Here is a 24,472-nt window from a genome sequence, read left to right on the forward strand (position 1 = left end):
ATTCTCAGTTTTGGAGCTGGAGGGCAGCAAATTTTCACTGGACTAATCAAAAGCTATTTTTTTTTTTTTACTATGCATCCCTTTCATGTATCTGTGCTTGACCAAGAATACAAATTTAATTTGCAGATTCTCGCAGTCTATTTGTTTATGGATGGAGGTCGTCTAATATTCTTGTTTAAATCTGACCTGTGCAGCAGCAGCATCAAAAAAGGAAATGATTAAAATGGAAAAGCAGTCCACGTATCTAGAAAGAAGATATGGCATTTAGAATAAAGGTTTATGAACAATATTAGGCAAATTCTTTTATTTTTACAGCTCTATTAGCAGAAAGTACCAACACAAAGTAGTTTACAATATAGTAATAGAATGACAGCCTCACTTAAAAAAATGTGAAGTGTATTAAAAGTCATGAAGTAAAATGACATTTTAAATATACTGTAATTAAATTCAATGTCATTAAACCTTCCAGCACAAATTGAAAGCACTAGCTGCTTAATCTGGCCGTGCAAAATAATCAAAAATGCACTCATGCAAAAGAAAAAAATAAATAAATCAAAGCCCTAAAGGTCTCACTTTCTTTCTAGCTGTGCAAAGGTGTTGGGGGTGTCTTGGACCAAATGTAACCAAAGGGGTGGATATTTATGCCAACATAAGAGAGTCACATATGTAAAACTTGTTTAAGTTAAATCAACTTAATTCAGTTTGTTTATAATGAAAATGGGCACACCTTGTTTTAAGTATTAAGTGTTAATTTTAAATAAGATTAAATTGAAATAGGCGAATAAAAACAACAATTTGTGAGGCTGACTGCACTTCTTGAAATAATTTAATGGTTTTCTTTCAACATAATGTAATTGTGTTAATGTGACAGCTAAAAGAATTATGTCAACATAACTAGAAAAAATAGCATCATTTCAACAAATATCATTATTTTAAGTTAAAACAACTCAAATTACAGTAGATAAGCATAGTTAACAACTCTATTGATTTATTTTTTAATTTCTTTTTTAAATGTGCATTGATATCACTTTTTTGGTGTTGACAGTTGGTAGAATATTTCATAGATTTGGATCTTTTAATTTGTAATTTAATTATGTGAATATACAATTCATTTCACTTGAATTTATTTTTGTATAGTGCTCTGTAACAAGTTTATGGGGAAAATATTGATTATAGATTTTACCAAATACCTAACCCAACACACATAAAAATACTGACAGTTTAAATCTTCTGTTCTGCAATACTCCATCTGACTTGACAGAAGATTTGGAGTTGAGAAAGGCTTTTTGTCTGCAGGGCATATTATCTCTTCTATCTAACAAAAGATGTTACTCTTTGCTCCTTCTGGTATTTTTCTGCAAATACAATTAAAGCCAATTTCCTGTAATTTAAACAGTTAACATATGTAAGCAGGTTGTCTTTGCTGAGACGGCACCTCCACACATGTTGGTAGTGTTGGGCTCACCGAAGGTCAACTCAGGTCTGCACCCGAGGCACACAAGCTAGCCGTCACAGCCAATCAGCCAAAGTGCACTGCGGTCCGTTCAAGTCACTAATTGGGCTTCTATATTACTGAGACAGCACCTTTTCTTTGCATTCACTTGTTTACCTTACTGCATATATCAAGTCACCAGAGGGCTCCTCTGTGATTCTTTATATTTTAATATTATAAGGGATGTTTGCTTCTGCATGTGGTTAGTCACCGACATGTGACTGTATACATCTGTTATAATCTACCTAGCACTTCTTGTTTGCCATTGGTAATAAAGTCCTTCCCTCCTCGAAGGCTCCGTTTAATGCATTAAAATTTTTTGTGCTTTTGCACTGTTTGCTGGAAGACACGGTTCTCCAGATACAAAGCCATTTTTCTATACACTTAAAGCACTAACGTATTTATTTTTTTAAGTGAGTGTGGGTGTGTGTTAAAAGTATAATATTCAGGCTTGTGTGGGTGTGTATTAGACTACGTGGGTCATGTGTGTTATCTTGCATGTGTGCGTAGGTGTAGTCATAGCAGAATTGCATCAGGGCATATGATTTTATATAAAACTAGTGAAAAAAATGAAAAACTAAACATATTACAAGGAAACCTGTCACATTTGGTACCTGAGTAGTGTTAATATTGGAAAGCTTCTTTGTATTCAATATTTCTGGTTTTTGTCTCTTGTACAAAGCACCCCAGACTGCAATAAATAACTCTGGAGACAATATGGCCTCACCTGGGGTGGCTTGCAGCCATGACAGAAATGGTGAAGGAAATACTTGATTAAAGAAAAAGCTAAATGTAGTGGATGGGAATCAAAACCAGATTTATTGGTTGAAATGCAAGTATGTTAACCATAATAAACTGTAAACAGTGAAGTATTTCTGTGTGTGTGACTTCATATGTCTTTGTCGGTAGACAGTCTTGTGAATTCTGTTCTGAGATTTTTCAAGTAAGGAAGACACAAGTTTTGAGATGAGGTGGTTATACTTTCTAATCTAGGCACCGGAGAGTGGAAATGTGTTGCATATTGATTAGAATGTGCAAGTAAGAATTTGATTGTACTCTGTGACATTAATGACCCTATAAATCAAACCTATAACAACCTGCATGGTGCTGCTGCTTTTTCGATTGATCACAGTGCAGCAGTCATATCCCTTACTATTTTGAATCTGTAGCTCTCCGTTTTGCTTTGCTCAGGAATTACTTCCAGACTTTGCAGTAAATTAACCGTGGGGAAGAATTACTGTGTTTAGACTAACAGACATGCAGGTTAGGTGGATTGGAAATGCTAAACTTGGCCTATTGTGTGTCTGTCTGTGTGTCTTCACCCAGTGATAGACTGGTGCCTGGTACAGGGATTCTTCCAACCTCGTGCCCAGTGGTTGCTGGGACAGGTTTCAGTTCCCCTTCAGCTTTGCTCTGGATAAGCAGGTTTAGAGAATAGACAGATGGATGATTTGTGGTTCCAATTTCTTATGAGATTTGAGACAGCTGTGGGGTTACAGTTATAATCATTCACCCCATCCCCTTTGAGGGAGGCAAGATCCAAACGTTTCACATCAAAAACTTGATGTATGTAACTTCAAATAAAACAGACAGAACAGAGCCAAGCAGGTTGAGGAGGTGAAGTGACCCCAAATTACAATTAATAAGTTCAGAGCGGCTTGGGGCCATGGCGCAGATATTCAGGGAAATGCTTTATTAAAGAAAAGGTTCAATATAATGGATAGAAATCAAACTTGGATATCCTGGTTGAAAGGTAATCAACAGACCACCATCATAAGTTGCATGGCATTGTTTCTCTATCACTAAATAACAAAGCAGTGTTTGCAGCCACTGCCACTTCGGGGGGTGGGGGGATCAGTAAGGTTAAAGGTTATACAGAATGTCAAAAAGCTAACTAGCATTGAGTGCTTTCAGCCAATAACTTGCCTAGCAGACGTATGTGTCAAGACACACTACTGGGGGCTCCTTTATGCCAACAACATTCATTTCTATGGCACATTTTCATACATAGGATGCATTCAAAGTGCTTTGCAAGATGTCAAAGAAGTAGTTATATGGAAAGAACAACAAATGAAACAAGAAAAATAATGTATAAACTATACATACAGAACCAATAATGTACACTTCAGTAAGATAACATGTATAATTAGGAGAAACCTTAAATAAAGAATTGTTTTTTTTTTTTCATTTCTCTAAACCAGTGTTTCCCAAACTCAGTCCGGGGGGCACACTGTGGCTGCAGGTTTTTGTTCCAACCAGATTCCTAATCAATGACAACACTTGATAACACTGATCTCATTTAATTAGCTGGGATTATTTTTCTTTTATTCTACATTCAGAAAAGCACAGCAGCATGATTTTTACATTTATAAAGCATTTAGAAATATTTCTGGTTGGCTATAGATTTAAATGCTTAACTCTCTTTTGTTGATTTCTTTATATTTTGCCCTTTCTCTGTGCAGTTTTTCCCCTTCGTTGTATCTTATTAATGACAATTAAAAATGAGCAGAGCAGCAGGTAAACACTGAATCCTAAAAAGCTGCAACTACTTTAGCATTAGACCCACTAATTAGTAAATAATGGATTAATTAAACAATTAGAATCCTAGAAAAGTAGAATGAAAATCAAGATGAAAATATTGTTTTAAAAAAAAAAAAAAAATTATTCCCATATAATTGCTTGGTACATTTAAAAATAAATAATATATATATATATATATATATATATATAGAGATATATATATATATATATATATATAGAGATAGAGATAGATCCTATAGTTCTCTATATTGTTCCCAAAACACAGAACTTGGGAAATAACACATCACTTAATTAGCCCAGGAGTTCAATTAAAAACAGAAGCTAGTTGGAACAAAAACCTGCAGCCACAGGGGGTCCCCAGGACCGAGTTTGGAAAACACTGTTCTAAGTGACAGTCCAACGATAAGGTCAATAAGGTGAATAGAAAGAAATAAACTAATGGCAATGACAATACTCCTTTATAGTGCCTCACTGTGACTGCAACGGCTTGTTTTATCTTTAGTACAGTTTATTTTTGTGTAGCCCAAAAGAAGTGCCGCAATTGGCTTTAACTGGCTTGACGGCCCCCCAGCCTTGACTCTCTAAGACGACAAGAAAAAACTCCCCTACAAGGGAAAAATGGAAGAAACCTCAGGAAAGGCAGTTCAAAGAGAGACCCCTTTTCAGGTAGGTTGGGCGGGCAGTGGGTGTCAAAAAGAAAAAGGGGGGTCAATACAACACAATACACAAAACAGAACAGAAGTCATCCTCAATACAGTATAATAGTAAAATAAAAATATTACAAGTACAGAGCAAATTTAACAGTAGATGACATCACATAATATGATTTGGATTTGTTTAGAGTCCTGGAGACCTTGGCCATCAAGCTGCCTCCCCAAATTGGCCATTCCACAGCCGAGATCGCGCTGGGCCAGCCAAGTCAGAAGCTTTTCTTTCTTTTCCATTTTATTCATTCTGGTGTGTATTTGAGAGGGAGGGGTTGTTATATTATAATAGTATATATTTATTGAGCTCCTATAAAAAGCCAGATTTCCCCCTGGAGACAATTAAAGTTCTATTGATCTATTTGAATAATAACACTTCTTTCTAGAGCACGTTTTCATAAAAATGATGCAGCTCAAAGTGCTTTACAAGACAAAAAAGAAAAAATATAAAAATTAGGCAATGCTAATTAACAAAGAATAAAGTAAGGTCCGATGGCCAGAAGGCCAGAAAAGTACACCCTGCGGTTCAGACTTGGCACCTGGTGACAGGACCTTCCAGGTTTGGTTGCCAGCGGTAGGCCTGAAGCCCCTGCCATCGTGTACTTCTTGCCCCTAAACCTTGCAATGAAGCCCCTGGGCTGACACATATTTAAACCTCTTAGACTGGGAAGACATTTAAATTTAGGCTACATTAATCTTAAAAAGATTTACTATGATTTATTTAATTGGCAGTGTGGCCAAGTGGTTAAGGTTTTGGATTTTAAACCCTGAGACTGTTGGTTCACATACTGCTAGTGACGCAGTGTGACCTCAAGCAAGTCACCTCACCTAGCTATGATCTATTTGAAAAAAAAAAAAAAACAATAATACAAAAAGAAACATAACCAAATGTACCTTAAATAATGTAAGTCGCCTTGTCAGGCAAATATTAATGTATGTCGAGGAGATGTGTGTTTATTAGGCTCTTTAATTACACACACAATTGATAAAGATACATTAATATGTGCAGTTTGGCACGCACAGAAAATTATCCCCTCATACGGAGCAGGCTGAGGTAACCAGGTCCAGAAAAACGGAGACATAAACTCAACGTGTGTTGGGCTTGTGACCCCAAATTACAATTAGTAAGTTCAGAGTCACTTTCCTCACGGTGGCTTGGGGCCAAGGCATCGATTTTTAAGGAAATGCTTTAATAAAGAAATAAATTAAATATAACGGATAAAAATCCAGGTAGTTACCCGAGTTTCCACTCCCGACGTGGCCGGTACGCAGCTGTGAGGTGCTGTCGAGCCTCTCCAATCCAATCCAATCTAATCTAATCCTCTCCTCGTCCGTCCGTCCGTCCGTCCGTCCGTCCGTGGTGCGCGCGCCTCCTCACCTTCGCCTCCTTCCATTGACCCGCCAAAACTGCAACGCGCGGCTTTTATGTCGGCGCGCTGCGATTCCCGGGCCAATAGCGACATCTGCTGGTAACACGTGAGTTCGCCTTCCCTAGCTGCCTGCCTCGACTCTTTGAAAAGACGCAGGTCGGCTCAGTAAAGGAGCCACTGAAGAGGTAAAGAAGTTTTTTTTATTATTAAACATAAACTTTCCTTTAATAAGTGTATGGTATGTAAGATAGAATTAAATTACGCGATAGCCTGAATAATTTTATTAAAGAGACGTCTATACTTATTTTATGTTGAGTCACTTGACGTAAGATTGCCCTCTAAAATGGCACGCGTGGCAAACCGCGTCTAAGCAACGTGGACTTAACGCTGCCGTTACCTCTTGGTGACACCCAATAAACTGGTCATTAAAACGCAATAAACATGCAATGTTATCAAAATGGGGGTCGCCTCGGATAACAAATATTGTTACATGACCCCGTCTGGTAAGAGGAGACCACGCCGAAGTCTTCGTTGCGCCGTTACGCCCTCATCGATTTTCATAGCAAAGGGCGGGCAGGCAGGGAGGACAGACGGAGTAGGGACGGGGCTAGACGACAAAGTGACAGGGGCCACTCATGAAGGGCACCACCGGGGTGGTGGCAAAAAACAGAGAGTTAGAGAAGACGTGGACAGCAACATGCGGTGCAACCCCGAACGGTGGAGCTCAGGCACCCCAGAGGACAAACCGAACGGTGGAGCTCAGGCACCCCAGCGGTTAGCGGGCTTCAGGGTTGCGAATCTCCAATGTCAACAAGACAATTTCTAAACATTCTAAGGATTTTCAGCCCATTCTGAAACGCTAACTCTCGTAATTTACACATACTGTATAGTTAAAGGCCTTTCAAATTAAAGCAGAACTCTGATCTGCTACAAAGAAAGGTCTGTCACTTGTACAAATACTTTCTGGCATTCCCCCTGTTAAGAAACAGTTTTTTTCTAAGATGGGATGCCCACCATCAAGTTGGAGACACTGTACTTAGTGATGAGCGGCATATACTGTAAAAATAAACTGAATTGGACTCAATCTTGAGCACAAACTGCAGGTTGCCGGCAAGGCTTAACTGGCCATGCATGGAAAAAGGATTCTGTGGTCTCGGATGTGTTCAGATGCCACTAGGGCGTTGTAAACCCACCTGTCATCCTGGAAGTGACCCCCATAAACTGACTTGAGTCAGGATTCTGCTGAGGGAAAGCCCATAGCTAGTAGAAAGAGACATGGTAGGTCAAGATGGGAGTGAATGCTGGGCAGACCTAAAATTCCTAAAATTGCTCAGGCCAGGGCTGTAGCAGGGATTTTGTTTTTCTTCATGTTATTTGTGCTACCTGTGTTCACCACTATAAATTGCATTTATTTTAAGTTTAATGAACTCCCCATTTTTTTTCTTTGTAACCTTCTGGTTGTAGAAGGCAGTGAAAGCCCTTTGTCAAAATGCATATTTTATAATCAACAATACCATTAACGTTGTTGATTACTAGTAGTTTAATAGTTTGTGGGATATTTTAGTCAAGACCTGGTGTTGCTCATACCATATGCCTTTATATTGTTGACTTTCTCGAGATCTGAACTGTGGCAGCACTGCAGACACACCAGCACATTATCTGGACAGACCTTCAGTTTATATTACCACCTGCCAGGAGGATCCTTAAGAATTTGATCAGTAAGCACCTAGATAGATTTTTGATACTGTATATAGTTGTATGCACTATATAATAGACTGTAGGATGGGTCACACATATTCCTCCGAAACCTAAATACCATCCAAAATGACTAGAGTACCAACAGAAAATGGGGATTTATTAACAAAACAATAAAATGAACATTACAGGGGAAAACCTAAGGACTACAGAACAGAAAATAACAAGCTGTATGCCGCCTGGGTCAAGCTTAAGCAGCAGTAACCCCTGGCTACTCTTTTACCTGTTCTCCCTGCTCTCCTTCCTCCCTCTGGTCATCTGAGCCCCTCGTCAGTAACTGCTTCTCAACTCTGATTCACTGGATCTTTTCTGTTGATCACCATCATCCTTCCAGGTGTCCCCTGTACCCAGCCCAGGCAATCTCAGGTGTCATATGAGTAGAACGTCCCACAGTCGCACCGGGTTTCCCTGCAAGTTGGCCGTACTGAAGAGGTGTATTGGAGAGGGCCAGACTGCCTGTCCTTCCCGGTACTCTTGTGAGGCTATAACACATTGCCGCCTTGTGACTAGAGGGGTCTCAAACCCCACCATGGTGCTCGTGTTACTTCATACCTTCATGGTTCTGAGTAAACCTCTGCTGTGACAGTAGCATCCCCTGGTGGTCAAGAAGTGTACCACTACCCAGATTAACTTCACTGCACATGTTGCATGTTGTTTTTGAGTTTTATTTCATTTCTATACAATATCTTAAAAGTACAATTCTGAGTTTGTCAGTGGGATGTGCACTACATCAAATAAATGTGAATGGCTTAAACTGAAACTAAAAAGGTTTCCTTAGAAACAATTAATGCTTCTTGTTCACAAAACTAAGAACCAGAAGGAAGCCAACAGCCTGATTTTATTTATTTGCCATTATAAAGAAGCATGATAAACGATGAGTTGCTTGCACATTGGCTGAATATGCCGGTACTGTTTTGGATAGCTGTAATACTTGTGCATACACTGAAGTTCTTTAAACTGATTTTCTGTACTCGCCTTTAGTTTTGCATTTTTTTCTTTTTGGTGCTGTTTAGCATTGCACAACTTCTTTGATATTTTTATTAGCCTTCTTATTACAGGCTGGAATTTCCAAGTCATGCTGACAATCAATTCAAGAAAGACAATGCTGTCCTGCGCAATGAGTCAAGCTTGCCCTGTCAAAAGGTGTGTCTTTTTCATTAGTCCTAAATTACTTAGTCTCTTACTGTATACAGCCCACACAGGTGTGCACATTAGTTCCATCTTCCGTGAAGCTCTGAAAACTGGTCATTCATGTGCCCTTTTCTTTATTGTTGTTTTTGTACTGTGTTAAACGTGCCTGATCAGTTGTGCCCTTTTTCATTAGTTCTGCTTGTAAATCTACCTGCACAGGTGTACCAATTTCCTTAATTCCTCACTCCATAGTCTTACAAATATTTTCACTCATGTTCTTCTCTGTATTATCATCTTGAGTATTTTAAGGCTGCCCACACAGGTGTTCTTTTCTCATTAGTTTCACTTTGCATAATCTCATGAGGTTTACAGCCCTGGGTTCCCATTTTTTTTATTATTTCAGCTTTGTCTAGTCTTGTTAAACTACCAGCTCATGTGTGTCCATTTTCATTAGTTCTACTTTTTATATTTTATATAAGTGCTATCTCTGGTCTTTTTTTACTCATTAGGTTCACTTTCTCTAGTCTTTTGAGCCACTAGAGCAACTGTGCTTTTTCACATACACGCTTCTTTTCTGTGGTCCCTTGCTAACATTCACGTACACAAGAATTTAAAGACCAGAGAAATAAAGGTACATATTCATTGTGGCTTCTTTCATATGTTTCAAATTAATGAAGCAAAGACCCTTGAAAAAACATTCATCGTTTTGCTTGTCTTACTGATGTAATGAACCTTAAGTGTCTGGCAGATACCAGAAAGAAATGCATGCCTGCTTGACCTCAAAGCATCTGGCTATACAAAGCATTGAGAACAAAATGGCAAGGACAGGAAGGTGATTCAGTCATCTCCTAGTTTTCTGGTGCTTGGTTTGGTATTACAGCTGTCTCCACAAGTAATGTTGCAGACCTGAAGATGTTTCGTAATTCAAAGGCACTCTAAGAGCCAAGAGCCCTGTAAGGCACAGCAGCATTTCAAACATTCTTTTTTTCCAAGTTAATGTGTCTGGAAGACAATAAATGCAGTTTTATTGAATTTCACCTCAAGGGAAAATATGGCAACATGTGGAAAATCTGTGAAGGAGGATTATTTAGCTTTTCTGACTTTGATGCTAAAACTCAGTTCATTCTTAAAAGCAAGAAAGATAAATTGGATGACTGTAAATAATGTCTGGATTTTCTCATGAAAGATGTACAGTAAATTTGAATTGATATTTTGTTAATATCTCTAATTAAAAAAACTACACCTTAAAAGTTGCTAATCCAACTAAAGCTGCTTTATTGGTCTTATAAACAGACTTCAGATCAAGAATAGTTTACCTTAAGATGAGTCTAACCCAAGTGAAAGTGGCGATTTCCAACACATAGCTGAGCCTTTCCAACAGAAATGGGTGGCTTAGAGACCTTAGGTTAGCTTTGTTAATCACATCTGAGAGCATCTGGACAGTCATGGAAATGATAATGAGGAGTCTAGTTGAAATGTCATTTTACCAAGAAATAGTTAGACTAATGTTAGACTCCACTTCTAGAAAGATTCAGTCCACTCAGTCATGAAGCATAATAAATCTTGGGGAAGGGAGTGTTGTGTTCTTTTTCTTTTTTAAAGCCACTGCTTATTTATTAAAAGCCAGTAACCATTTGCATAATTTCACATGCCTTTGAAGCTGCATCTTGTTTTAATTGTCATAGCCTCAGCTGTTTTGTTGTAAAAATGTGGTAGGGGGAAATTCCTTCTGTTGATTCAGCAAATGCACATCATCAGATTATATTCTAACACATGTATGTGTCTAAAAATTGACATATTCTAGATAAAGTTTAGGATAATTTATATGGAGTGACTAAGCAGCACTCTAAGACATCCTATTTTTAGCTGGGTTTTTGTTTGAAAGTTCCGACTTCAGTGCTTCTACTTACCAACCAATGAAATGCACAGAGCGATGGTCATTTTAGGTCCTTAAATGATTGTGTTGTGGACAGCATTGACTGGTGAAAAACCCAGATGGAAGTCCAAAATCATTATCAGCTCTCCATTGGGTAGGAAACAGATCTTAAGACCAGCTTTTTTTAAACTATCTCATATGTCCACACCTGCCATGTAGGTTGACAACCCTTTGAATGAAGAGGCTTTCGCTTGTCTCTGTGTCTTAATATGACTTTCCTTAAGTTCACCCCAAACAGTTCTGCTGCAGATTCCTGTCTCCAATTATAAGAGCTTGAGAATGCTTGTTTCAAACCTTCAAAAAGGTGATCCCTATAAACAGTCGTTCCTTGTCACTTTACTTTCTGTCTTTGTAATTTGCAGTACCACTTGGCATTAGTAATATCTAAATCTTTTTTTTTTTTTAACCATTCCAAGAATTTCAGTAGAGTCAAGGATGGTAAGGTTAAGTGAAATGTGGATAGAATCTAAAGGGTATCGTGAGAACCTGCTCAGCTCCACAGTAAGGAGCACTAGGAGCCCTTAGGATAAAGAACTGTTGCTTTAACTTTACAGCTTGTTATTTTCTGCAGGGCATGGGTTTTTAGCATAACTATTTTTATTATTGCATGTGCACCAGAACTGAACCCATTATTGTCAAATGAGTCTGTTGGCAGTATAACTTAAACATAAGCTCTTTTTGTGTTTAGTGTGATGTCTCAGTGATAGAGGCAAATATTTCTCATAGTGACCTGTAATTGCGGTCATTGCTGACAAGATATTCAATTTTATCTGACTGTTGCTTAAAGTGGCAGGAAACAGCAGAGCAGACAAGGTTTAACTTTCGCAGCAACAAGTTTCGATTACTCCTGGAGGGTCAACAGGTGGTCCCTGGTATACTGTCTGATGTAATACACCAGGGTGTCTTAGGTTTACTCCAGTTATGTGTCCATTAAGAATATCTAAGCCAATTGACTAAAAATGAATATTAAGGTGTTATCCCCTCAGTCATCTCCACAGCCTATGACTCCAGATGACAATGGGGATATACAGTAGATCAACTAGTAAAAGTCATTTTTTTTCTGTTTAAACAGATACTGCATATAAGGTAGGTATACTATAGTAATTAAAAAACTTACAGTACAGTGCGATATAAAGGGTAAATATCTGTTTTCTTCCCTCTGGATTTCTGGTTCTGCAAAAATAATTGTACTCTAATCACCAACAGCTCATTGCATGCTAGGTCCATGGTAGTATTTTAGCCAAAAATGAAGCAGTGATTACCAGCTTAGTACTTTAAAATTAGGTAATATGTTTTGATGCCAGTGATTGCCTTTGAAGTATTTGAAAGAATAGTTTATCTCAGCTCAGGTTTCAGCATGTCTGAGTCTTTATTATTCCCATCTCCTGTACCTATTAGGCTGCAAGATGGCACCAAGTAAGTGGGATCAGACCCAGAATGTGAAGGTGTGGAAGGGCTACAGGGGACTGAGTTCACAAAGCATATCTTTTTATACTAGAACTATAAAATTGTTTCATCTCTACACTATAAGCAATACAGCATATTCTGAGAGTCACACAATTATGTGTTTTACAGTTCAGTGCCTTAAACATACAACAAAGTTTCTAATCCAATTTGATCAATTCTGAAAGAAAACCATAGAGTTGCACTGTAGTGTGCCAGCATCCTGCCAACCCATAATAGCATTATTCATATTAAGGTAAGGTAACTATGGTTTTATATTTATTATTGCCCTCTACTCAACCTCCTTGACTTCTGTTAGTGTCACTGGTTACTGCAGACATATAAGGGCCCTTGGGTGGTATTTGTAAGCAGGGTTTTCCCAGTTTAGTTTACTCCCCTATTGTGTTGTCATGTGGCTTCAGGGATGAAGACAGCTTATTTTGTGTATATTTTACTGGGAATGCATTGGAGTGGACTTCATCAGGAAAGGTCATTTGTGCTTGAAAGTACATGCAGCTGTTCATATTTTATTACAAGGTGTCATGTTAAAAGGTTGAGGGATTCCGAATTAAATGATTCCCAATTTTTGTCTAAAACATGAGCATACAGTTTAAGATCAGCTTCTAGAGAGCTTTACAGATTAGAGACCATACATTAGTTAAGGAGTGTTGTACAAATCGCTCATCGTGCCTGGTGATGCACAGCATCAGCGCACACTGTACAGTAAAAAGCAGTATGAGCATAATGACGTATTCATACAGTATAATCATCTCCCACACAGACAGAAGCCTGCAGGCCTGAGTATTTGGTTGTGACAGAAAAGGGGGTTATGTTTCAATGTATCACAGACCACATGCACTTTGTCATCCAAATGTGCATGGCAATGGATTTCCTCATGTTCAACACTTTTCTTACTTACCCTATATAAACACCATGAAGCCATTTTTGAAGCCTTTCCATTTTCACCACAAAACACTAGTTGATGATGTCTGCTATGGACAAAAAGTACTGTATTACTCTGTAGAGTACAGGACACTAGTATTAGTATTAATAGTACTAGTATTAGAGCACAAGATAGCTTAGAACTATTAAGAGACTTTTATACTAGCATTTCTTCTTTTCTTCTGTATTTTAAAGTGTATCTCTTTCTACTCTTGTGAATACTTTTTAAGACAAACTCTTAACAACATTGAGTGTCAGTGTGACTGTTTAATGTACATTATAAGATGGCCTCTGAATTTTAATGAGCAGTAAAATCTCACTTTTCCTTGCACTGGACATTGGCGTTTGTTGATGGGTAGTCTGGAATACAGAAGGAATCCAGAAAATATAAGCATAGTGTTCTGCAACAGGTGTAAACTGACAGGAGACAAGGGTAAAAGTAGAAAAAGGGTTGGGAGATGAACAGTTTATCTTAAGACAAGTAGAGGAGATAAAGCAAGGAATCCAGCTAAACTGTAACTAGGCCGAACACACAAACTCAAAAATGATAGATAGATAGATACTTTATTAATCCCAAGGGGAAATTCACATAATCCAGCAGCAATATACTGATACAAAGAAACAATATTAAATTAAATAGTAATAAAAATGAAAAAAATTAAAATAAAATTAATGTTCGCATTTACTCCCCCGGGTAGAATTGAAGAGTCGCATAGTGTGGGGGAGGAACGATCTCTTTAGTCTGTCAGTGGAGCAGGACGGTGACAAAAGTCTGTCACTGAAGCTACTCCTCTGTCTGGAGATGATCCTGTTCAGTGGATGCAGTGGATTCTTCATGATTGACAGGAGTTTGCTTAGTGCCCGTCGCTCTGCCACAGATGTTAAACTGTCCAACTTTAATCCTACAATGGAGCCTGCCTTCTTAACAAGTTTGTCCAGGCGTGAGGCGTCTTTCATCTTTATGCTGCCACCCCAGCACACCACCGCGTAGAAGAGGGCACTCGCCAAAACCGTCTGGTAGAACATCTGCAGCATCTTACTGCAGATGTTGAAGGATGCCAACCTTCTCAGAAAGTAAAGTCTGCTCTGAGCTTTCTTACATAGAGCATCAGTATTGGCAGTCCAATCCAATTTGTCATCCAGCTGCACTCCCAGATATTTATAGGTATGCACCCTCTGCACAGTCACCTCTGATGATCACAGGGTCTATGACCTAGAGAACTAAGCCAAGAACTAATCAAACCAGAAAGGGATAAAAAGCTTCAAAAGGTTTTAGAAGTTATCCACAAACTTGGTTACTCAGTCGTACGTGACACTGGCTTAAATAGCACCCAGCCGATGACATCACACGACTTCTGGGGCATGCCCACAGCAACGGGTGCACAAAATAGCAGCACAAATAGGAAAAACATCATGACATTGTGGTACATACAAAATATGACTGTAAAATAAAATAGCAAATCTCAGATTTAATCAAAAGTAAAAAATGAAAGTGAAATTAAGTTCTGCAGGCTTCAAAACTCCAGAAAAAATAAGAAGCCCCAAAGAAAAAATGTATTAAACCTAGAACAAATTAAAGAAAATATTTTAATGTAACACGTTGTAAGCACATATTATATCCTGGTATAAATAGTTCTGACTGCAAGCGAGTTTCTTTCCCCTCCCACGGGTCTTTGTGAGTACACAGGCAAGTTGGATGGTTAATGTTGTTATTTTCACACTCTGCAATAGAGAGAGGGATTGTAATAAATGGACCACTTTGTTTTAGTTATTGTCCTGAGTCTTTGGGTAAAACAGATGTCCAACAGTTTTCTGATTCTTAGTCTACAGTGGCTGTAGGAAACATACTGGACTGAACTTGGAGGTGTTATGCAGATGACAACGCAAATGCTGCATATTCATTGTGGCTCAACTCCAGCACAGTGCTGAAAGAACAATATAATTGTTAGAAGCATGACATACTTATTTGGGATAATTGTTTGTGAATGTTTAAATTTGCTTTATTTTGGTAATGTGACTGGTTACATTTGTGTTATTGTGGTGACTTTATCATAGTGCCATTTTATGGTTGGATTTCGTGCAGTTGTTATTTTGTGTGTGACTTTTGTTGGCACCTCAATGTTGGTTCTAACAGTGATACTCATTGCCAGTCAAAGGTATTGGTTGAGCTTCATGACATCATCACACCTATTTAAGATGGTGCTCTACATTGCTTAGTGTGCAAATTTTAATTTAATATTCAAATGGAAAATAAGAATTGCGAGAATGAGTCTGGTGTCTGACAAAAGTAGGAAGTGCCAAAGTAAAACCATTGATAGAGACCCTAGTATAAGTACTTTAGTTCTTTTATACAAAATACAATCTGGACTAAGGTTACAGGTTCAATATCTTTGCAAAAGCTGTAACCTTTTGAAAAGTGTTATATAAAGTAACCATATGTTATTTCATAAAGTGTGCATACTGTATGATATATTTATTGCTGGGCTGGAAACTCTGTGTTTCATCTAGTTTATTTGCTGAATTTAGAGGAAACAATGTTTCCCCATCGCAAAACCCACTTACCATCTTTATGGGGCACTAACATTTGTTACTTGGCTCTATGAGTCCTGTTTTTAGTGTTTATAGGCTTCATTTAGCTCACTCCTTTCAAGTAGTGGAGGACATTAGAGAAGGAAGCTTACCCTCTAGTCACCAGGCTGCTGCAGCTTGAGTGGAAAAAGGAATGTGTTCCTGTCTAAAAATGGCTCAAAGTGGAGCCTACATTTTATATAAAGCTGCCTGATTTAACATCCATGGGGTATTTCCTTTTTAAACTTCCTATTAAGCAAGACTGGGGGGGTGGCGCTTCCTCCAGCATCCTAGCGGAAGATGACAACCAGCTGAACAAAATCTAGGTGTAGTTTATCGGAGGAGAGGGGAGTAGAGATGAAGTCCCCAGAGTTTGATTTCTTACTGGTTTTCTTATCTACACATGAGTCACTGATTTGCACAAAGGGTGCTACCATATGTGCCCAAACTCTGGGAAATGATCTTCTTGCTGCTGACGTAGACAGAATAGCAAACAAAAGACTTATTCAAGCTCTCATCTTTCTAATGTGTCTCACTTTGGAAAAGCTACACAGTGATTGTATGAACACCTCTGATAGGTGGTACTGTCTGACTGAATATGAGACAGGAGTCAACCTGTATACACAATAACATGATAGTGAGAAAGAGCTGGGCAAAGTGAAATCATGAGACTTACCTACCCAAAAATCAGCTTTGGTGTGGCTTTTCACTGTTAGCTTCTTAAAGTGCAGCATAAAGTAGGGATCAGAATAAAAATGTTTAAACATTTAGCCAATTTGAATGAAAACTCTTTATTAGATTTAAAAAAAAAGTTGCCATCCAAGGGGAGAACATTGAGGTACTGCAGACTTATAAATATCTAGGTGTCCACCTTGATGATGGACTGGATTGGTCTGATAATCTCTATAGGATAGTACAGAGCAGGCTCTTTTTTCTCAGAAGACTCATATCATTCAGTGAAATGTTGCCTTTGTTCTACCAGACAGTTGTTACTGGTGTCCTCTGTTTTGCTGCCATTTGTTGAGGAGGCAGCATGACAGTTAAGAACATCAAGAGGATGTGCAACCTAGAGAACATGGCTGGCTCAGTGCTGGGTAGGACTGTGGACTCAGTGGCAAAGGTGATGGAAAGGTGTATGGAGAGGAAGGTACAGGTCATCCATGACAATAGTAGTCACCCTCTCCACAACATTTTGGCATGTCAGAGAAGTAAATGTAGTGGTCGTGACTCATGACCTGGTCACTACTCTACCTTCCAACATTCTAGCAATTGACCATTTGTAATTTTTGCTATTTATTTATGTTTTGTTCTCTCTCTTTTTTCTAGTAATTTATAATAATTTTTACTGTTGTGTTAGAGCTACTGTACACCTGGGTTTCTCTCCTGAGTTTCTCTAAGGGAATGAATAAAGTGTCTGTCTGTCTATCTATCTATCTATCTATATCTGTCAGTCAGTCGGTCGGTCGGTCGGTCGGTCTACTAAAATTAAGTTGTGTACTTTAATGATGTGCACAATAAGAACTTATAAATACAAGAAGTGTTCCTGGACTGACACCTTTTATAACATTTGAACATTAGAACACACTGGATGAGAACAGGCCATTCGGCCCAACAAAGCTTGCCAGTCCTATCCAGTTATTTCTTCCAAAATAACATCAAGTCAAGTTTTGAAAGTCCCTAAAGTCTTACTGTCTACCACACTATTTGGTAGCTTATTCCAAGTGTCTATCGTATAGCACAGGTGTAGAGGTTCTACTGAGGCAGCAAGCAAAGTATAGAAAGATTTTAGTAAGACCTAAATACTGTAGGGTTTAGTATAAGCACACTAGGAGAAGAAGTGTCAGAACTGTCTTGGATTCAGTACACAATATGGTGATTAAATAAGCAATTTTTCTCATATCTAACAGCTGTGAATGTCGATGAGTAGTTGCTGCTTTAACCATTATAGGCACTGAAAATGTTGCTTGCAGCTCCACTGCTTTTTCTGTTTAGACGTGTGTTGGTAAGCTGGTGGGGCATAGAGCAGTGTGTCATTCATCCTTTTAGCTTCTATAAAATAAAATTGTGTGTTTCTAAAACTTTACATCTAAAACAGAACTGCTTATCCTGTTACACTTTTTTTTCTTTGTTCTTAATTTCCCTTTCTAACAGTAAGCATCAAGGATTTCTGTTTGTGTTATGTTAGTACTTTTAATTTTCTTTTTATATAGTAACTTGTATGTACATGCTCATATTCTGGAGACTTAATATGACCACAGATAAAACCTCTGCATTCTTTTGTGGCTCCTGTGTTAGCATCCTCTTTGAATGGCACTTAAGAACTGCTGTATATTCATCAGAAAGAAATGACCTTACTAAAGAAAAGGGCTTTGGTGTTGCATGTCATTGGGGGCTTAGTGATTTAAGGAAAGCATACTCATATAATCAGTTTTGTTTCATGTATTTGGTTTAACATCTTTTGTTTTGATGAAAAGGCTTCCCATAATTACTGTTCACCAATTTATTTATATTTTCTTTTTTTTTTTTTGCAGTTCACCAGTTTATTTACATTTTGTTCTTTTTCTATTTTGAGACACTTGTTTTAGAGTTCACTTTTGGTGTTTGGTTCTAGTATTTCTTCTTGTTCCCTGATTTCTGCACCTTCTTGTTTGCTTGACTTTTTAACATGTGCCAAATCCTATTGTCTTGAGTATATCCCAGCGTGTCACTGAGATGGCTGTCTGCTGTAACAAATCCATTAATATGCTTGTATCCATAGATGTGCACAAAATATGAAATAACTTGGGGGTTAATGGAGCTCTGGAGACTTGTGCATAGCAGCATATAATTCCAGTTGTGGCACTGCATAGCTAAATCGCCACAGGTATTTTTGGTTCCTTATCTCTCCAACCTATGAGAGTATACGGCTATCAAGTCATTCTCATCAGTCATCTTTGCACTGTAAATGTAGGGGGAGCTCCCATAGTGACAACCAAGAGGCCAAAGTTGCCAAAAATAGTGTATTTACTTAATAAAACCAGAGGTGGTTGAGCAAAGGAAGTAAAATATAACACAAAGAAAAAGAATATAAGAGGTTTTATAACCAAGAGGTGACCCTTCAGACCACCAAACTCATTTAGTCATATGATAGTTGAATTCTTCCTTTATGTCATCCAGCTATTTTTTTTTTTTTTAAGTTTGCAAGATTTACAGGTCTATATCTGACTCTTTAGTTTTAAAACTTGTAAACTCAGAGCTTGTTTTTTCATTTCTTTTTTCTAGTTTTACAAACACTTAGTTTTTTAGTTCATTTTCAGTGTGCATCCCTGAGGCTTCTTAAAGTCTATTTAGGTTTTTTAACTGAAAAAAATGTTACTGTTTTGGCTTCAGTAGCAGTTCTTTGTTTTCAGTTTCTCTTAAGCTTTTAAATGTTTCTTTGATCCTTTGCTGTATTGTCTAGTGTACCTCTAAGTCACAATTTTTTGCCTGTTTAATTTTTAATTATCGTGTGGAGTGATCTTCCTATTCTTACATTGTTAATTATATCCTTACTCATTCATTTTTGCCATTTCTTTATTTGTTTCTTTTTATTTATTTTGGGAACATGTTTATTTTGAGTCTGTATCAAGATGTCTCTGAGTTGGCAACATCTGCTATTTATACACTCATAGTTTTTCTTTTTCCATTCTGTGTCTTTTATACAGTATGTTTCCTTATTTCCATAAATTGTTAGCTTTTGTTCTGGTGTACTTTTCAAAGCAGCAAGCCCCACTACGATTTATGTAAGGGTTTTGAACGTTTTCTGCCAGGTAGAATGGTTCGCACACTTCAGAGTTCTAGAAAGCTTTTCCTTTTCTCACCTCCCACAGCTCCCTCTCTCTTTCCTTGTCTCAGGTCTCGTTTGCCTTTGTCTGAACTGTAGGGACGTAGATTTTCTCTACTTTTGCTTACAGGGAGGCCAGTCTACTACTCTCTCTACCAGCCCTCCAGTTTCCCTTAACAGGGCTATATTTCCAAGACAGCTCCTCTGTGTTTAAAGGGGCCATCAACGTCCTAATTCTCCCAGCCTGGCATGTGGTGCTACCATCTAATGGATGTGATTTATCTGGCAGTCTCCTCATAGGAGATTTTTAATTAATTATCCATTGGTTCTACAGGTAAGTTTGTGCTTGTTATTTTGTTGTCTATTTATAAGCTTTAAGGTTATAGCTAGGGTTAACTTTCATTAGTTTCACAGCCCTTGATTTTAAGCATGATTAATTTCATAGGGCAAAAAAAAAACCAAGCAGTTTTACAATTTACAGTAACTGTAAATCAGTCTGAACAGTTGAGAACATGCTTATGCATTCCAGGCAGGATACATCTTAACAGTAATTTTATAATACAGTCTTGCCACACCACATTCATAACAGTGCTGTAGGTTTGGGTTTTGATGAAATGAATGTATCACCTGCTTTATGTTTAAACTCTGAACTGTTGAAAGTACCCGTTGTGATTTTAGCTTTAAAAACCGCATGTCTACATGTCTTTTTTTAATGGGGTAGGTCTTTAAGATTGTTGACTGCTGCACAGTCCTTATAAAGTATAACGTGGGGGTATCACAATATTATTGGTCCCAGAGGACTAGCATTATGTTTCACTTGAATGTCAGGTCTGTTTTACTGAAAGTGCCTAATTTCACTGGTTAGCTCTAGTTTCTACAGCCATGGTGTTGTTTTCATAGCTGTGTATTTTGCAGGTCTCTAGTAATAACCCTCTGAATAAACAGTATGTTCCTTTCAACACTTGAGGAGCCAGAAAGTGCAGTTATAAACACCTTATGACATTATTTATATTCTGCATTGGCCATTATTTATTTTAAGAGCTATAAATGCATAGCTAAGCATTAGTGGGGTAAATTCACATATACTGGTTGTATTGCTTCTTGTGGAATCTCGGATCAGTCTCTGGAGACTTGAGTCTTTTTCATTAAACCTTGCATTCTAAGAACTTAACCCTTAATACTCTGTCATCACAATCCTAGTTCACTGTCCAAACTTTATTCTTTTCTTTTTTTTGCATATCTGCAGTTATGTTCTTAATAGTCTTCTATCTGCACATTACATGAGAATGAAACTGCTGCTTAGAGAGTCCTGATTAAAACCAAACTTTATTATTAGATCGTCAAAAATGATGTGACTGTTCTGACATTTTTCTGTGATTCAGTTATCTTCAAATGTCTTTTATTTTGCACTCCATCTTATCAATCCAGCATTATTTTATGTAGCAACATGCGTAGAGCACAGTTTACAAGATGTTTTAAGAAGCACATAAAAGTCCAATCTCTCAGAATCCGTCACCAACACTTCTTCTTAATCTTCTTTTGGCTGCTCCTGTTAGGGGTCGCCACAGCGGATCATCGTCTTCAATCAATCAATCAACATTTATTTATATAGCACATATTCATACAAAAAAATGTAGCTCAAAGTGCTTTACAAAATGAATAGAGAAATAGAAGACACAATAAAAGATAAACATAAGTCAACATTAATTAACATAGAATAAGAGTAAGGTCCGATGGCCAGGGTGGACAGAAAAACAAAAAAACTCCAAAGGCTGGAGAAAAAAATAAAATCTGTAGGGGTTCCAGACCAAGAGACCGCCTGACCAGTCCCCTCTGGGCAATCAACCTAACATTAGTCAAACAGTCCTCTTTGTATTTAGGGTTTTCATGGAAGGACCTGATGATGATGGTCACGTAGACTTCTGGCTTTCAGTCCATCAATGTTGGTGCATCATGATGCTTTGAGTAGGTGGTGGTGGCGCAGGCCGCCACCACAAAGAAACCGGAAAAAGTAACAGAAGAGAGAGTAGGGGTCAGTATGGATTTTGGAGCCTTCTTCCATATCTTCCTGTCCTCGTCATCTTGTTTTGTTACTCATCACCTGCATGTCCTCTCTCACCACATCCGTAAACCTTCTCTTAGGCCTCCCTCTTTTCCTTTTGCCTGGCAGCTCTACCCTTAATATTCTTCTCCCAATATACCCCCTCATCTCTCCTCTGCACATGTCCAAACCAACATAATCTCACCTCTCTGACTTTGTCTCCCAACCGTCCAACTTGAGCTGACCCTCTAATGTCCTCGTTTCTAATCCTGTCCATTCTCGTCACACCCAATGTAAATCTTAACATCTTTATCTCTGCCACCTCCAGCTCTGTCTCCTGTGCCGCCGTCTTTAGCCCATATAACATAGCTGGTCTCACTACCGTCCTGTAGACCTTCCCTTTCACTCTTGCTGATACCCATCTGTCACAGATTACTCCTGTCACTCTTCTCCACCCAGACCACCCTGCCTGCATTCTCTTCTTCACCTCTCTTCCACAATCCCCGTTACTCTGTACTGTTGATCCTAAGTATTTAAACTCCTCCACCTTCGCCAATTCTACTCCTTCATCCTCACCATTCCACTGACCTCCCTCTCATTTACACACATGTATTCTGTCTTGTTCCTACTGACCTTCATTCCTCTCATCTCTAGAGCAGATCTCCACCTCTCCTGGGTCTGCTCAACCTGCTCCCTACTATTGCTACAGATCACAATGTCATCAGCAAACATCACAGTCCACGGCAACTCCTGTCTAATCTCGTCTGTCAGTCTGTCGATCACCATTGCAAATAAGAAAGGGCTCAAAGCCAATCCCTGATGTAATCCCACTTCCGTCACTACTACCGCATACCTCACTACGGTCACACTTCCCTCGTACATATCCTGTACAACTCTTACATACTTCTCTGCCACTCCCAACTTCTTCATACAATACCACAGCTCCTCTCGAGGCACCCTGTCATATGTCACCAACACTAATCCAGTCTAAACCTGTTAAATACCTTCTGATTTTTGTGATACTGGCCTTTTCATGTGCTAGTTCTCACTGCTCAGGACTTTTTTGAGGAAATATCTTCCTAGGTTTGTCAGTAAGGCTCATTTGATTGAACTATGACTTTGATGCTTTTTAAATTCCTGGTGCTGGTGGAAACTTTTTACTTCAACTTTTTATTTTAAATCCTCTCTTAGTTACTGAAGAGTTGACAGTAACTTTATGGAGGGATGTAAAATGTATTTACAGTGGATTCAGAAAGTATTCAGACCCGAAGCATACACCCAAAACAATGCCTGAGTGGCTTTGGGACAAGTCTTTGAGTGTCCTTGAGAGGCCCAGCCAAAGGTCAGATTTAAATCCCACAGAACATATGTGGAGAGACCTCGAGATGACAGTTTACAGATGCTTCCCATCCAATCTAATGGTGCTTGGGAGAATCTGCCATGAAAAGTGGGATCATTTGTCCAAAGATTGTAGAGGTATTCCCAAGAAGCCTCTAAGCTGTAATTGTTGCCAAAGGGGCTTCTACTTAGTATTGAGTTAACAGTCTGAATACTGATATGAATGTGACATTTCAGTTTTGATTTTCCGTAAATTAAAAAAAAACTTTTTAAAAACATATTTTCTCTTTGTCATTATGGGTTATTGAGTGTAGATTGTAGGGCAAAACAAACGGAAGAGAAGTGAATTGATAGGAAAATGATAGAAGAAAGTTAAGATATTAAAGCTATGACATAAATATAAATATTTGTACATGTATTATAAATGTAAATCTCACACTACTGCATGTTGCTGAATATACAACAAGAGATTAAAAACAATAGTTAATTAAAAAATTAGATCAGGTAAAGGTAAAATTGAATCCCTGATTGAGAAACTGGTTTGTTCAAAAACATGCAACCACAAAGGACCCCAGGACTGAACCTTCGGACCAAGCACTAACTGAACAGGTCCTGATCAGTGAAGCTTTCTTGGTGTTGTTAGCTCTTAAAAATCTTTCTGTAGGGATTGTTCATCCATACTGAGCCCAAACTATAGTGTGCTCCTGTTAGGAGGCTGGCTTCCCTTTTGGAGTTGAGAAAGCTTTAGCGTTGTTGTGGAACCACATGGTGATTTTTTTTTTTTTTTACTTATTTATCAGCTCCTCTGATCTGAGTCTAGTTTTCTTCCCTGTTTGTTTGGCTTGGCGCCTAGTGGGTACAAACCTTTCCTGGTTGAAATGAGTTTCCTGATTGAAATCACAACTGATCCTCCCCCTTCCCTCTTCTCTTACAATGTTGGGGGGTGGGTGGGGTGTTGCCAAGAAATGGTGTCAGTTTTAGTTTTAAAAGGAAATGCTCCAAAATCAATAGTTCAGTTGACATTACACTAATGACTACCCCTCCAGGTCCACCTCTGCTTGTTCTTCTGAGTCGTCCGTATTTGAGCCTTGTTAGTGTCAATGCCACTTACTTGTCAGACCTCTGTATTACATAATCTTATCTTCTGTCCATTTCTTTTAAAATATCAATTTAACTTACTATTAAACAGTACAGGTTCATTAATGCAGTTTCATTTTTTCTACAATATACTGTATGCCAGTTTCTGTAGCCGAGGATCAGACCGCCAAGGTCCCTGCCTCCGGCCACCACCCAACTCACACTGCACCTGACCTCCTTGGCCCCTCCCATAGGTGGTGAGCCCATGGGAAGGAGGACCCACGTTACCTCTTCAGGCTGTGCCCGGCCGAGCCCCATGGGTGCAGGCCTGG

At 38.5% G+C, this 24,472-nt stretch overlaps 1 protein-coding gene across 1 annotated transcript in view; it reads left to right on the top strand.

Annotated features, from left to right (window-relative positions):
- The first annotated feature begins 6,247 nt into the window (after positions 1-6,247).
- The window catches only part of adamts9 (ADAM metallopeptidase with thrombospondin type 1 motif, 9), a 235,057-nt gene continuing 216,832 nt past the window's right edge, over positions 6,248-24,472 (top strand). Inside the window, exons 1-2 of the mRNA XM_039772882.1 lie at positions 6,248-6,292; positions 8,921-9,005. The gene's annotated coding sequence lies outside the window, so the exon portion shown is untranslated. The remainder of the gene's footprint in view (positions 6,293-8,920; positions 9,006-24,472) is intronic.

The sequence above is a fragment of the Polypterus senegalus genome, chromosome 12 (genome assembly GCF_016835505.1).
Source record: "Polypterus senegalus isolate Bchr_013 chromosome 12, ASM1683550v1, whole genome shotgun sequence".
NCBI classification, from domain to species: domain Eukaryota; kingdom Metazoa; phylum Chordata; class Cladistia; order Polypteriformes; family Polypteridae; genus Polypterus; species Polypterus senegalus.